This window comes from Humulus lupulus, chromosome 6, assembly GCF_963169125.1.
Source record: "Humulus lupulus chromosome 6, drHumLupu1.1, whole genome shotgun sequence".
In the NCBI taxonomy this organism is placed as follows: domain Eukaryota; kingdom Viridiplantae; phylum Streptophyta; class Magnoliopsida; order Rosales; family Cannabaceae; genus Humulus; species Humulus lupulus.
In genome coordinates, this window is record NC_084798.1 from 173,385,249 (window position 1) to 173,397,711 (window position 12,463).

General features: G+C 42.5%; 1 non-coding gene across 1 annotated transcript; it reads right to left on the minus strand.

The window, feature by feature from the left end:
• Positions 1-2,738: 2,738 nt before the first annotated feature.
• Positions 2,739-2,845, minus strand: LOC133787236 (small nucleolar RNA R71). Its single transcript, XR_009872268.1, has one exon. It is a non-coding gene; the product is annotated as a small nucleolar RNA R71 (small nucleolar RNA).
• Between the last annotated feature and the right edge of the window lie 9,618 nt (positions 2,846-12,463).

Below are 12,463 nucleotides of genomic sequence, written 5' to 3' on the forward strand. Positions count from 1 at the left end.
GAACTATGTCCGATCGGACATACTCATAAGAGAGGTACCTTGGACCATTTGGGTCCAAGGTGATGGTGTGTAAAAGAAGGCTCGGACCATTCTGGTCCGAGGAGAAGAGTCCAAGGTCCGATCGGACCTTGGTTGAATGAAGAAAGGCTCGGACCATGTTGGTCCGAGGAGAAGAAAGTTGTGTCCGATCGGACATGATGCTTATGGGGTGCTTTGGACCATTTTCGTCCGAGGAGAGGAGCATTGTGCCCGATCGAACAAGATGCCTATGGGAGTGCCTTGGACCATCTTGCTCCGAGGAGATGGCAAGAAGAGATGGCTCGGACCACCTTGGTCCGAGGAGGAAAGTGCAAGGTCCGATCGGACCTTGACTGAAGGAGCTAAATAGGGTGGTTTGAACCACCTTAAGCCAAAGAAGACAACCATTGTGTCCGATCGGACACAATGAAGGGGGATGCCTCGAATCTGCCCGAAGTAAGAAGCAAAGTAAGTACCCTCGGACCACCTTGGTCCGAGGAGAGCTAAATGTACATGACCTTTGGTCCGAGGAGAGCTGATAGCTCTATATTTTAGAGCTATTAATTGAGCTTTTGGACTTAAAAAGTTAGGTGAAATTGAGTGTTTGTGCTGTTATTGTGTGGTTTTAGTCACTTTGTCTCTTAACTTTGTTTGCGTAATTTGTTTTAATTAATGATAACTCTTGTGGAAAATAATGGAATTATGTTCTAAAAATGTGGTATTTATTTTGAAGGCATAGCAAGAGGGTGCTTGGAAAGCTTAGTGAAGCATGTGGAAGGAAATCATATTAGAGCTGAAATTCTGGCTGTTGTTGCAACATCAGTCAACTTTGCTGCAGCAAAGTATGGACAGTCAGCAGCATAAAATCTGTACACTTGGCATGTACTTAGATGAGGTGGAAAGGTGTTGCAACTTCTGAAAAGGAACAGAATTTTGTCCCCCACGTATAGAGAGAGAAGGAGTGTACCAGCCGCCCAAGCTCCATTGAAGGGGTTTTCTCTGAATTTCTTTGAGCTGAATCATCAAGAAGAGAAGAGGAAAGAGAAGGAAGCTAGAAGAAGAAGAGGATTAAGAGTTAGAAGACAAGAAGAGAATATCTCTATCAATTTGGCTTGTTTTTCTAAACTCTACTTTCATATAATTTATTTTCTTTTTCTCTTTCCTTAAACTCTTGAGATAATGCTGAATATTTATTGTGGTGATTTGGGTATTTTTACTATGACTTAAGTTATTTGTGTTAGGGGTATTGATGAACCCTAATTTGCAATTGCCCCCAAAGTGTTGACTATTTTATGAAATTTTTCTCTTGTTCAATTAAGCTATTTTTATTGTGCAAATCTCTTGCTTGAGAATGATCAACTTATGTGAGAGACAAGCTAGTTTTAATTCCGGAAGGGTAAAAATTAGTGGAAATGCTTGATTGATGCATGTTGGTACTTTTGTATTGATTAGTGAATAACTTAGGAATATTTTATTCACCTTGCAAACTTGAAGGATTGATGTTAGGAATTATGTTCTTGAAATTAAATTTAGCATAGGAATATGCGAATCTAATTGATGGAATTTTAACATGAGCATTTGGAAAAATGGCATGTGCATTAAATTGGAAATCCTAGTTACAAGAGAACTTTGCGATGAACTTTGTTGCAACATCAGGGGCAAGACTACAAATTAGGGGGATTTGATATGCCTAACTTTTATCATCATAGTAATCGCAATTTTTCATTTTCCAGCTTTATTGTTAACCGCTTAAATTAATTATTTAATTCTTTTTGTCCATTAGTTTAATTGATTAGTCATAAAAAAAAGGGATAGTTAATTGCACCCCAAATTGTTTGATGATGATTTTTACAATATTTTTTTAGCAATCCTTGAGGAGACGATAAAAATTACTTTCATTATATTACTTGTTCAACGATTGTGTACACTTGCACACACTTAGGAAAATCCGCAACAAGTTTTTGGCGCCGTTGCCGGGGATTGCTTAAAGTCAATTATTGTAAAGTTGATTATCTTGCAATTTGGTTTAATTTTTCTTTCTTTTGTGCTAACTTGGGTGATTCTCGTGCATTTTCAGGTTTATACAGTGTATGAACGAGAATCAAGACCCTGAACTACTTCCCATTGATCTAGAAATTGAGCGCACTTTTAGAAGAAGGCGAAGAATACAAAAGTCAAAAAGGGAAGTAGTAGTGATGGATGCTGAGCAAGGAGCTCAACAGGGAGCCGCCCAGACGGTAGCTCCTCTACCAAGAGTCGCTCATGATCCTCCAGTAAATACAACAGGAGTTGCTCAAGGGGGAGTAGCTGCCAACAATGGGAAAAATGCAGTTATTGTGGCTGATGACAGAGATCGTGCTATCAGGCAATATGCTCTCCCCCTCTTCAATGAGCTCAATCCAGGCATCGTCAGACCAGAAATTCAGGCAGCCCAGTTTGAATTGAAGCCAGTCATGTTCCAAATGCTTCAAAATGTGGGTCAGTTTAGTGGGATGCCAACAGAGGATCCCCACCTTCACCTTCGCTTGTTCATTGAAGTAAGTGACTCTTTCAAGCTGCCTGGAGTGACAAAGGATGCTTTGAGACTAAAGTTGTTCCCATACTCCTTGAGAGACAGAGCCAGAGCTTGGTTGAACTCTTTGCCTTCTGATTCTGTGAGTACTTGGCAAGAGTTGGCTGAGCGGTTTCTGATGAAGTATTTTCCCCCCACTAAAAATGCCAAGCTCCGCAATGAGATTACTTCATTTCAGCAACTTGATGAAGAATCTTTATATGAGGCATGGGAGCGGTTTAAGGAGTTGTTGCGCAAATGCCCTCATCATGGCATTCCTCATTGCATCCAGATGGAGACATTTTATAATGGTCTGAATGCCCACACTAGAATGGTGGTTGATGCTTCAGCGAATGGGGCTCTTCTTGCTAAGTCCTATAATGAGGCATATGAGATACTTGAGAGGATATCCAACAACAATTATCAGTGGCCCACTTCTAGATTGTCTACAGGTAGAAAGGTGGCTGGTATTCATGATGTAGATGCCATCACTTCTTTGGCAGCCCAAGTCTCCTCTATTTCTAATATGCTCAAGACAATGAATATGGGAATGAATCAGTCAATGGGGCAGCCCATGGGGACACAAATGGGGCATTTGGAGAACATTTCATGTGTGTATTGTGGTGAGGGTCATACTTTTGATAACTGTCCTTCTAATCCGGCAGCTGTATGTTATATGGGGAACCAAAATAGGAATGGCCCTTATTCTAATTCCTACAACCCATCATGGAGGCAACACCCTAATTTTTCATGGAGTAATCAAGGAACTGGCCCTAGTAATCCTTCAATGCCTCCAAGACCAAATTTTCCACCGGGTTACCCCCCTCAAGCTCCACAACAAAGACCACAACAACAGACAATGCAATCTAGCTCTCTTGAGAGCATGTTGAAGGAATATATAGTGAAGAATGAAGCCATGATTCAGAGCCAAACGGCTTCATTGAGGAACTTAGAAAATCAAGTTGGGCAACTAGCTAATGAGCTCAGAAATAGACCCCACGGTACACTGCCAAGTGATACCGAGAATCCAAGGAATATGGGGAAGGAACATTGTAAAGCTGTCACTTTGAGGAGTGGAAAGGAGTTGGAGAAGGACAAGACCGAGTCTGGGCATGAGGGTGAGCCCTCTTCAATCCAAATAAATGAGGAGTTCCAAAAAGATGTTGAACTTCCTAGTGCACAAAAATCTGCCTCTGCCCATGATCCTGCAGGGATACCGCAGCATTGTCAACCAGCAAGCTCAATTTCAAAGAAACCACCTCCATTTCCTCAACGTTTTCAGAAGCAGAAGTTGGATTCTCAATTCAAGAAGTTTCTAGATATGTTGAAGCAGTTGCATATCAACATCCCACTGGTAGAGGCACTTGAGCAAATGCCTAACTATGTAAAATTCATGAAAGATATTCTTACAAGGAAGAGAAGGTTAGGAGAATTTGAGACAGTGGCCCTTACCAAGGAATGTAGCTCATTCTTGCAAAACAAGCTACCACCGAAGATGAAAGATCCTGGGAGTTTCACCATTCCATGTACCATTGGTAATTCTTATTATGGCATGGCATTATGTGACTTGGGTGCTAGTATAAATCTGATGCCTATGTCTGTGTATAGACAATTGGGGATTGGTGAGGTCCGACCTACCACAGTGACCCTACAACTTGCAGATAGATCTCTTGCTTATCCAGATGGGAAGATTGAGGATGTCTTGGTAAAAGTTGATAAGTTCATTTTCCCAGTTGATTTCATTGTGTTGGATTATGAGGCAGACAGGGAGGTACCAATCATTCTAGGGAGGCCTTTTCTAGCTACTGGTAGAACTTTGATTGATGTGCAGAAGGGTGAACTTACTATGAGGGTTCAAAATGAGCAGGTGACTTTCAATGTTTTCAAGGCTATGAGATTTCCAGATGAGGTCGAAGAGTGTTCTGTGGTTTCAGTGGTAGATTCTTTGGCTTCAAAGGAATTAGAAAACAATTTTGATGATCCTCTAGAGAGACTCTTGATGTTTGATTCACATGCAGAGGATGAGGATGAATACTTGGCTTGGCTAGAAGCTAGCTCACAAGGATTGCATACAAGAAAGCATTTTGAATCTTTGGAGCTCTCCTCAAGGTCTTTTGCAGCCCCTAAACCATCAGTGGAAGAGCCTCCGGAGTTGGAATTAAAAGCTTTACCATCACACTTAAGATATGCTTATTTGGGTAAGTCTTCCACCTTACCTGTGATTGTTTCAGCTGAGTTAAGTATGGAGCAAGAAGAAAAGTTGCTAGATGTATTGAGAAAGTTCAAGAAGGCCATTGGGTGGACCATTGCAGACATAAAGGGCATTAGTCCTTCTCTATGCATGCATAAGATTCTGTTAGAAAACAATGAAAAAGGGTCTATTGAAGGGCAAAGAAGACTAAATCCTATCATGAAAGAAGTGGTGAAAAAGGAGATTATCAAGTGGCTCGATGCAGGTATTATTTATCCCATCTCTGACAGCTCATGGGTCAGTCCTGTCCAGTGTGTACCAAAGAAAGGTGGGATTACAGTAGTGGAAAATGAAGACAATGAGCTGATTCCTACTAGAACCGTTACAGGGTGGCGAATTTGCATGGACTATAGAAAATTGAACAAGGCTACTCGAAAAGATCACTTCCCTCTTCCCTTCATTGATCAGATGTTGGACAGACTTGCAGGGAGAGAGTACTATTGTTTTCTAGATGGATACTCTGGTTACAATCAGATTGCAATCGCTCCAGAGGATCAGCACAAGACAACTTTCACTTGTCCCTACGGTACTTTCGCATTTCGGAGGATGCCTTTTGGTCTATGTAACGCACCTGCCACATTTCAGAGATGTATGATGGCTATTTTCACTGACATGGTGGAGCAGTTCTTAGAAGTATTCATGGATGATTTCTCTGTTTTCGGTGATTCATATGACGAGTGCTTGAGCAACTTGGCTAAGGTTTTACAAAGATGTGAAGAAACAAACCTTGTTCTTAATTGGGAAAAATGCCATTTTATGGTTAAGGAAGGTATTGTTTTGGGTCACAAGATATCAAGGCAAGGAATTGAAGTTGACCGAGCTAAGATTGAAGTTATTGAGAAGCTCCCTCCTCCCACTTCGGTGAAGCATATTAGAAGTTTTCTTGGGCATGTCGGATTCTATAGGCGATTCATAAAAGATTTCTCCAAGGTTTCTAAGCCTCTTTGCAACCTATTGGAGAAAGAGGCGCCATTCCACTTTGATGAAGCATGTTTGAAAGCCTTTGAAGAGTTGAAAGAGAGATTGATTTCAGCACCAATAATTGTAGCTCCAGATTGGGACTTGCCTTTTGAATTAATGTGTGACGCTAGCGACTATGCAGTGGGAGTTGTTATGGGGCAGCGAAGAAGCAAGATATTTCACTCCATTTATTATGCTAGCCGCACTTTGACAGGTGCTCAACTTAATTACACAGTGACGGAAAAGGAACTCTTGGCTATTGTCTTTGCCTTTGACAAGTTTCGGGCTTATTTGGTGGGCACCAAAGTAATAGTCTACACAAATCACTCCGCTATAAAGTACTTGATTGAGAAAAAGGATGCCAAGCCTCGTTTAATTAGATGGGTGCTCTTACTCCAAGAGTTTGATGTGGAAATTCAAGATAGAAAGGGAGTCGAGAATCAAGTGGCGGATCATTTGTCAAGAGTGGAAGGTGAAAAAGGATCCAGTGTTCAAGTGCCCATCAAAGAGACATTCCCAGATGAGCAATTGTTTGAGGTCAACCACTCTCATGTTGTTCCTTGGTTTGCGGATTTTGCTAATTACTTGGTTAGTGGATTGTTGCCTCCGGATTTGACAAGCCAACAAAAGAAGAAGTTTTTGCATGACGTGAGGCATTATTTTTGGGAAGAGCCATTCTTGTTCAAACAATGTGCTGACCACATGATTAGAAGGTGTGTTTCCGAGCAAGAGATGGAGGATATTCTGCATCATTGTCACTCTTCACCTTGTGGTGGTCATTTTGGGGGATCGCGCACCGCATCTAAGGTACTTCAGTGTGGATTCTTTTGGCCTTCCTTATTCAAAGATGCCCATGCTTTTGTGTTGAGATGTGATCGATGCCAAAGGGTTGGTAATATTTCCAGAAGGAATGAGATGCCCTTAACTAATGTTCTTGAAGTTGAATTTTTCGATGTGTGGGGTATCGATTTTATGGGCCCTTTCCCTCCATCTTATGGCGACTTGTACATTTTGGTAGCTGTGGATTACGTTTCAAAATGGGTGGAAGCAATTGCCTCTCCCACTAATGATGCTAAAGTTGTCATGAGATTCTTACAGAAGAATGTTTTCACTCGTTTTGGCACTCCAAGGGCAATCATTAGCGATGAGGGGACCCATTTCGTGAACAAAGTGTTGGCTAGCTTATTGGCTAAATACAATGTGAGGCACAAGATAGCTACTGCTTACCATCCCCAAACTAATGGGCAAGCTGAGTTGTCTAATAGAGAGATAAAAGGTGTCCTTGAGAAAGTGGTGAGTCCCAACCGCAAGGATTGGTCCAAGAGATTAGATGACGCATTGTGGGCTTATAGAACAGCTTTCAAGACCCCATTGGGGATGTCACCATATCGGTTGGTATTTGGAAAAGCATGTCACCTGCCAGTGGAACTTGAGCACCGTGCTTATTGGGCTATTCAAACACTCAACATGGACTTGCAACTTGCAGGAGAAAAGAGAATGTTGCAGTTAAACGAATTGGAAGAGATGCGATTATTCTCTTATGAAAATGCCAAACTTTACAAGGAGAAAACAAAAAGGTGGCATGACAAGCATATTCAGCCAAGGGTGTTCGAAGAAGGCCAGCGAGTTTTGTTGTTTAACTCGCGTTTGAAACTATTCCCAGGCAAGCTCAAGTCAAGATGGTCAGGCCCATTCTTGGTGGTTAAAGTGCATCCTTATGGAGCAGTGGAATTGCGTGAAGAAGGCTCCAGAAGGGAATTCAAGGTTAATGGCCAAAGGATCAAGCATTATTGGGGGGGTGAGGTTGAGCGAAACAAGTGCTCAATCTCCTTGGAGGATCCTTGAAGAATATGTAAAAACTCGGGTTGCTGTGGAACTTTGAAGATTTAATTGTAGAGCAACCCAAGTTTTATTTAGATGTATACTATATATATATATAAATAAATAAATAAAAAAAAAAGGGGGGGGGGGGAGAAGACAAGAAATATATTTCTTTGGAACATCGGATTTTGATGGTTTAATGTGCTTATGGGTGTAGAAAAAAAAAAAAAAAGAGGAATTGAAAAGGGGTTGAAAAGTTGGAGTAATGTAGCATCATATTGGGCTTGCTCTCTGACTTGGCTGTTGCTGCAGCAAAGTTCCATGTTGTTGCAACATCGAAATTCAGGATGCTCTCTGACTTGCCGTTGCTGCAGCAAAGTTCCATGATGTTGCAACATCGAAATTCAGGATGCTCTCTGACTTGCCGTTGCTGCAGCAAAGTTCCATGATGTTGCAACATCGAAATTCAGGATGCTCTCTGACTTGCCGTTGCTGCAGCAAAGTTCCTTGATGTTGCAACATCAGCATTAAAACAAAACACATTTTTAGTCTTGCTCTCTGACTTAACTTTGCTGCAGCAAAGTTGTATGATGTTGCAACAAAGTTGTTCAAAGACCCATAGAGTAAAAATTTGACCCACTCCATTTTTGAAACCCTAAACCTATCATTTTCATCATCCCCATCTCTCTGTAACACACCCACGGCCCCCCGCCTCTCACAAACCAGTCGCCCCCATCTCACGAAACCCACCCCAACCAGCCCCAAACCTCACGGCCACCACACCCCAGCCACCCCGTCGACCGCACCTAGCCCCCACGAATCCAGTCGGCACCCCATCTCACGGACCCAACTCGACCCCAAGCCGACCCACCCACGGCCACCACACCCAGCCACGAACCCATCGACCCCCGACCCCACGGCCATCGCCATCTCCGCCATCCCCGAACCCACAAACACGCCGCCACCACCACCCAGCGACAACCCCCCCCCCCCCCCCGATCGGCCCCGCCTCCTACGAAACCCCACAACCACATCGACCCCCACCATTTTTACGAACCTCCCAGGCCACCACATCCCGCGAACCCAAGCCGACCCACCCACGACCACCACAACCCAGCCACCCCGACCCCACCATTCTCACGAACCCGCCCCGATCCACCCACGGCCCACAACCAAACCCGACCCACTCCCCCTCTTGCACACCACTGAGCCCACCCACACCTCTACACCGGTATTCACCACATCGCGCTTTGGGTAGCCCCTTGTCTTCCCTGCCTTGGAGTCTCACGACAATTCTGCCACCACCCAGTGCATTCACAAGGGTGTCCGACTCCTCTAAGGTACTCTATTACACTTTGGGCACCCCCCCTATCTGTGGCTGTTGCACTTTTGGTTATTGCGCGTTATGCCTCGCAGCAAACAAGTCGCCAATCGAAAGAAAAAAACTGTGGCCGACGAACCACCTGCTGTTGCCAAGTTTATATCCCCGAGGGCTGCCGACAAATTCAAGAAACTTATTGTGCGCGGCATTTGGTTTGAAAGAGCTTTCCCCACTGATGGCAATCCTGATTATGTAACCAATGTGCTTAGTGATCGAGGATGGCTTAATTTTTGCACAGCCCCTCGCGAGGCGGTTGTCCCTTAGATCAAAGAATTTTACGCCAACTTTGTCTCACAAAAATTGCGAGAAGTCACAGTCCGGGGCAAGCAGGTTAGTTACGCCCCTCAAGCCATAAATGCTGTTTTTGGGCTGCCCAATATCGAGGCGGCTGAGTATGGGGACGTTGCCCCTCAACAAAGTGAGGCAGACCTTGCCAAGATGTTAGCTGAAGTTGCTTTGCCGGGCACCCAATGGAATGTTTCGCCGAAGTTTGGGGCCCACACTATACCCCGCACATCCTTGACGACTCCTGCTCGTGTGTGGAATCATTTTATCAAGACCAATATGTTACCCACCACTCACGATACCTCGGTCAGCAAGGATCGTGTTGTCCTCCTTTATAGCATCTTGACTAGCCTCTCGATTGATGTGGGGGAGCTCATTTCCGAGGAGCTTGTTGCATTGGGTGTTATCAAGTCCAAGGGCCCGTTGTTTTTTCCCACATTGATCACTGCTCTATGTCGCCGCGAGGGTGTTCCCCTCGCTCTGGATGATGGGTGCCGTCACTCTCCCGATTACATCGATGCCCATACCATTCGGAAGGTGACCAAAGTTGTTTCCCATCCGAGAGAGCAAGCGCCACCCTCTGCCCCACCGCCCTCATCTAGCCATAGCTCTGCTGAGCCTTCCAACCCCACTATCGCGGATCTTTACGCCACTCAGCAGAGTATGATGAGCATGATGCATCATATGGAGGCCCAGCAGCACATCTATTGGGACTATGTGCGCCAGCGTAACGATGTTTTGCGTCAATCCTTCCGGCCCCCCGAGCTTTTTCCACCATTTCCTGAGGCCATCATGGAGCGGTGGCATGCACCTGAACCATCCGCTGCACCTGCCTCTTCCGACGAGCAGGAGGATAGCGAGTAGAGGGAGTTTCCTTGTTTTCCACAATCTTTTCTTTTTCTGCTCTGTTTATGTTATTTTTTATTTATTTATTTCTTTTTTCTGTTCTTTCTGCTCTGTTAATTTTGTGCACTGAGGACAGTGCTCTCCCTTAAGTTTGGGGGGGTGTTGTTGATAACTGCTGTCTTGTTTTTAATCTCCTGTATGTTTATTATGTGTTAGGCATTGTTAGGCGTGTTTTGTTTGAAGTCTTAAGTCTTGAGTCTAGTTATAATGGAATCAATTTGGTTGTGTTTAAATGTGGAATAGCTCGATGATAACATGTCAGAAAAAAAAAAAACAAAAAAAATTGCAACCCTTGTGTATGAGCGAGCCTTTAATACTTAAAGTTTTTGATGCTAATTCAACCATAATGAGAATGTGTCCCAATTTTGTGTGCATAGCTCGACCAATAATTTCTTAAACCCTTAAAGTAGCTAGATTTTTGGGAGAGCTTAAGTTTCTAGAATTGCTTAGTGGTTCCCTTGAGGCGAAATCCTAGACAACACCAAACCAAGGACATGATTTAGGCCATCTTTGGACCGTTTGAGCCGTTCTAGCCAACCATTATATACTATTTTATCCTTAGTCACCCCATTGAGCCTATTAGACTCCCTTTCTTTCTTCACCACATGCTAGCCCAACTATATACATATCCAATCACCATACCTTTTGAGCACCTTGATCTTTCTTGAATATATGTTGAGTGTTGCATCATGAGAGAGGGTGAGAGGAGTGTGCCTTTATGAGTGGTATTTTAGTGTGGATTTCATTTTAAGTTTGGGGGGAGTGGATCTCATGTTGTGTCACTGCCATTGTTTTATTTAAATTTAGATATTTTATGAAAAAAATAAATAAATAAATAAATGAAAAAAAAAAAATCAAAAAGAAAAGAAAGAAAAGAAAGTGTTTTTGTAAAGAAAGAGTGCATCCCTTATCCATAAGGTCGAAAGTAAGTTTGGGGGTGTAGCATCTTGTTAAAAAAAAAAAAAAAAAGTATTGTCTCATTTCCTTTCTTTCTTTCTTTGTTTCTGTCCATGTTAGCAATAAAGAATAATGGCAAGAGTGACTTTGATTTTTGGGGGGTAATCTTTTGGGGAAGTGATTGTGAGCTCTTACTTGGTCTTAGGAAAATTAAGGTGCTTTTAAAGTGAAATTGAGCCTAAAATGACTTATCTTAACCACCCGCACCTAAGCCTTACACTACAAGCTTGATAAAGACCTTTTGATCCTTGGTTAGTGTTTGTCTACATTAGTGGAGAGGGAATTATTAAGTCAACTTATGGAGACAATAATTAGGCTTTAGGATCAAGATCTAATCTACTTTAGGGAGAATTGAGAATGTTTGGGAAGAGCTATGTATACACTTTAAGGGTAAACACTTGATTTTTGGTTTGATAGCATCTTAATACTTGAGGAACTTGGCTTGCATATACACTTGAGTTATCTTTTTAATCACTGATTTGAGAGTTCTATTCCCACTTGATATGACCATGTCCAAATTGATTCCTAGTTTTGTTTTATTTTGAGTCTTTGTGTTGTGGGTTGTCTGTTATAGTTGTGTGGTGTGTTATGTCGTCTTAAGTTGTTATTTTGCGTGTGTGTCTTGTGTTAAGTTAGATTTCTTTGTTTCTTTTCTTGTCTTTTATTTTTAAAGTCATCACTCGGGGCGAGCAATGAATTAAGTTTGGGGGTGTGATAGCTCTATATTTTAGAGCTATTAATTGAGCTTTTGGACTTAAAAAGTTAGGTGAAATTGAGTGTTTGTGCTGTTATTGTGTGGTTTTAGTCACTTTGTCTCTTAACTTTGTTTGCGTAATTTGTTTTAATTAATGATAACTCTTGTGGAAAATAATGGAATTATGTTCTAAAAATGTGGTATTTATTTTGAAGGCATAGCAAGAGGGTGCTTGGAAAGCTTAGTGAAGCATGTGGAAGGAAATCATATTAGAGCTGAAATTCTGGCTGTTGTTGCAACATCAGTCAACTTTGCTGCAGCAAAGTATGGACAGTCAGCAGCATAAAATCTGTACACTTGGCATGTACTTAGATGAGGTGGAAAGGTGCTGCAACTTCTGAAAAGGAACAGAATTTTGTCCCCCACGTGTAGAGAGAGAAGGAGAGGGTTTATACCCTTTGTGAGCCCAAAAAAAAAGGGGTTATCTTCTTCACCAAAAAAATATAGAGAGAGAAGGAGTGTACCAGCCGCCCAAGCTCCATTGAAGGGGTTTTCTCTGAATTTCTTTGAGCTGAATCATCAAGAAGAGAAGAGGAAAGAGAAGGAAGCTAGAAGAAGAAGAGGATTAAGAGTTAGAAG